Raw genomic sequence first — 4,192 nt, 5'->3', positions numbered from 1 at the left:
CCAGTTCCTTGCAATGTGATTATTCTGAATCCCTGTTTGTTGTATAAGTAAACTTGGACTAAGAAGAATATCTGGAGTAATTTCAAAGATCTCTGATTTTTTCACACTATTCACTCCTTATAGATAAATATAAAATTATTAGAAATTTTCCTTTTATTTCCTACATTAATGTAATTACATGGGTGTAATATTTCTGTTTTGTTGAATACGGTGCCTTTTTCCTTACAATGTGGATTTTCCTTAAATGTCTACTTTTTCTTGACATTTTGGCCCATACCTCATTTTACCTCTACAGTACAATGCTGTAGTTCATTTGCAGCTGAGGAAACTAAGAACCAGAGGAAATAAATGACAAGCAATGGCATGGGGCTATTTAGTGCTAGAACTGGTAATAAATCCAATTTATCTGCTGACTCCTGGCCCAGCACTCTTTCTATAATATGACATGTTGTTAATTGGAAGTAGTATGTAGATGCTTTAGCTTATTTGTAAACCTATACTCCTTTCTTTTCACATTTTATATCTTATTTCCAGTCCCATTTGTTCAGCTGAGAAAGTTTGACATGCTACGTGTCCTTGGCAGAGAACTCTGAGGAAAGCTCACAGTTATCCTTGTATTTAATTTAGAATAATGACTTCTGGAAGAATCTAGTACTTGGACATATTCAATAAATCCCAGTTAATAAAAAGTTAGAGCATTATGGGTCCTTAGAAAAAAATCTAACCCAACTTATTATTTTATAAATTCATTTAACAACCCATATTGTGAATGCACTTAATAAACTCTCATCAATGCTAATATATGTTAAAGCATATTTTCATACAGCATCTAAGAAACTAAAGCCAAGAATGACTAATTTACTTGAAAAGTCTTACATGAATGGTGAGGAGGACTGAAGCCCAAGTCTCCTGACTCCAAGTCCAGTGCTAAACACCCAAGTGACTTGTCAGGGTGCTACTCTTTATAACCAATAAAACAGAGGCTCGTCCAACCTACCTGCTATACGTGCTAAGCTGCATTCATTATGTTTGTAGCTCATAAAAAAGGACAGTACTAGTTGTGAAATGTGTGATGCATTTATACCTTTTAAAGCTCAAGACTTTTATTTAGCTTGCTTTCAAATTTCTAATACAGATACAGAGCAACATTTTGAGGTAGCTCCCGTGGCCTTGATTTGCAGCTCTCAATCTTTCTCTCTTTTTTTCCTCTCTCACACAAAAATAATTCTTAAAGTCGCATTATGTGTTCCTAAAACTAGCATTTGTATTCAAGTTCAGTAAATCACACTTGTCAACACTTTGTGACCATTCCTGTTGCATCCTGTTGAATGCTGAATGTTGCCTTATAATCCTTAATAGATAAATGTGTTCTAACAGGGCTGTTCGAGGACAGTATTGTTCTGTATTAAAAGGGGAGAATATTTTTAGTGCATCACAAGGCACCTTGATCTCCTGATCAGGGGCAGCATTTACTGACCATACATCTTCATTAGCACAGAGGATAAGTCAATATGACAGAAAAGGCACTGGATTTGCCATCAGATGTCCTGGGTTTGGATGCCCTGCTATTCTTGACTTTCTCAGACTCTTAGCTTACGAATCTTAAAAATGAGGCAATAATATCCATTTCCTCTGGGTGGTTTTAAGGTTTTTTTTTTTTTTTTTGAAACCATATATTTAATATTTTCATTAAATTGTGTCAATACAATTTCAAGCAAATGCCAACTAGAAGACCAGGCCCAGAAACTCATAAAGGAAACAGTTTTCCAAACAACAAGGAAAGCTTACCCGCTGTGCTCTTCCATTCCAGCTGCACTATTAGTGGCCATGATGGTGCCAGTCATCCAGTGTTATCTGGATTACCAAGTGTTTACCACATCATCAATTTCAGAATGCGCCGGACAGTTTCAGTTGCTAGAGTCAGTGCGCTGACTGAAACCAACAGAGGCTGGACAACCAGTTCCTCCAGTATGTTGGAAATAACACCCTTTCAGACATTAATGCCTGTAGGTTTTTTCTCCTTGGGCATGTCAGTTTCTTAGTTCTGTTACTGTAGAAATGGGATTCAGGCCAGCATTTTCAGCTAGTGTAGGTGGAATGACTTCCATAGCATCTGCAAAAGCACAAACGCAGTAGGATTTCATACCACTCAATGTTTGTGAATATTCTGTTAACGTAGGGCTAACTCTATTTCTGGAGCATCACCTCCTGCAATAAGAGCTCTCTTCTTCACTAAACAGCGAATAACACATAGGGCATCATGAATGGAATGCTCAGCTTCTTCAATCACCAATTTGTTAGAACCACGAACAACAATTGTAACTGTTTTTCCAGGGCTTGCACAGCCTGTGATCTTGATCAGTTTGCCAGAACCATTTAAGTTAACATCCTCAGCTAACTCAGCGGATCCCAGCATGCCAGAAGTGAACTGGTCAACATGAGGAACTGGTTTGGTTCCAATAGTCTTACAAATGAATTCAATGTCTTCTCTTTCAATATCTTTAACCACTATAATCTTCATTTTGTTCAGGAAATGTAATGCCAGATCACTAAGAGCATCTCTTAGAATAGACTTCTGTATGAAAAGAACATTACATCCTGTTTTTTTAATTTGCTTCACTAAATTTAGAACATAGGCTCTCTCCTCTCATAGTACGCGGCCCATCTGGACATAGTCAGAAACTACTATTTGATTGTCCATATCTGTTTTGGGTGCAGATAAGCAGAACTGAATAAGCCCGATCTTAGCCTTTTCAACTCTGGTTATGCCAGAATTTGCCACCTTTTGAGTAAGAACCAGACCTTCCACTAACTCACAGTCATCAATTGTCCCACCAAGTTTCTTAACTATTTTAATATCTCTAAGATCTACACTAGTAGCTGTGGCTGGGTCAATCACTTTCATCACTGCATTTGCACTCATTGGAGAAAGGAGACAAATATTGAGAGACAACCTTTGAGTTCAATGAAGTGGCTGCACTATTTAACAGTTTCTCTATCACTCAGTTCCACAGGTCGGGACATGTCAGTCAAGATTTCTATACCCTTTTCCAAAGCCTTCTGGAATGACTCAGAAATGATGGTGGGATGAATACCTTTCTGAAGGAGCTTGGTACAGGAATCTGAGAGAGAGCCAGCAATAATGACCACCAATGTGGTTCCATCTCCTGCTTCTACATCCTGAGCCTCAGACAGCTCCACCAGCATGCTGGCTGCTGCATGTAACACCTGCATTTGTTCCAGAATGGTGGCACCATCATTTGTAATGGTCACATCACCTTTTCCATCTTGAATCATTTTATCCATTCCTTTTGGTCCAAGGCTTGTTCTAATAGCAACAGCAACAGCTTTGGCCGCAGAGATGTTGCTGAAGCGGATCTGGGCCAGCTTATCCGGGTCCTGATAGGTGTTCTTCTCGCGGCTGCCGGCAGCCCCGACGGGTGGCCCGCTCCGGAGGGGCGGCTATGTTCTCCAGCTTGGCAAGCATGGATGGGTCCGCACGAGCTCTAGAAGGTCGGATGGAGGCGGATTCCCGCTGGACGCGGGCTAATGGTAAGCGCCCACTGCCTTTACGAAGCTTCCAGAAAGCGATGCCGGGAGGAGGACGGAGGCGGGGAAGGGGGGGCTGCTTGGCGACAACGGCCTGATGTAGCTGGTTTTAAGTTTTCATTGAAATAATGCGTGTAAGAGTACCCTGGCACATATAAGGAGTTTAATAAAGTTAATTTCCTTTCCAGTTTACTTAATGTTTGCTACTTTCGAAACCATTCTTTCCCAATAATGTAATAACTGACTTTGATGGCAGTAGCAGAGCCATACACAGCTCTCATGCTCTTTCCCTGAAGACCAACTTTCTCCATTAGTATCTGAGCCTGGCAAATCAAAATCCTTCCTAAAATCTTCTAAGTGACTTCAAAATCCCTGTGTGCATTAGTCTGGATCACTTGAGTGTATCTTGCACATTTAATTAAACCTGTTATTTCTGGAAACAAAAACAAAACATTTAAGAAGGAATAGCTGAGAGAAACCATTGCTTTTCTAGTAGTGTGACGTGAATAATTTCAGAAATCTTTTAAAGCCATGCTTTATTTTAATTGGTTTCTGAATCCATTCATTTTCAGACTGTGCGTTTATTACCTTCATCTACCATTGCCTTTTGCCACTTCTCTTTGAGGGTATCTGTTATCCTTAA

General features: G+C 39.7%; 1 pseudogene; it reads right to left on the bottom strand.

Moving 5' to 3' along the window:
* Nucleotides 1-1,859: 1,859 nt before the first annotated feature.
* On the bottom strand, nucleotides 1,860-3,437 carry LOC130855001 (T-complex protein 1 subunit delta-like; annotated as a pseudogene).
* Nucleotides 3,438-4,192: the final 755 nt, after the last annotated feature.

Source organism: Hippopotamus amphibius, chromosome 6 (genome assembly GCF_030028045.1).
Source record: "Hippopotamus amphibius kiboko isolate mHipAmp2 chromosome 6, mHipAmp2.hap2, whole genome shotgun sequence".
NCBI lineage: Eukaryota > Metazoa > Chordata > Mammalia > Artiodactyla > Hippopotamidae > Hippopotamus > Hippopotamus amphibius.
This window is presented reverse-complemented; position numbering and strand designations above follow the sequence as displayed.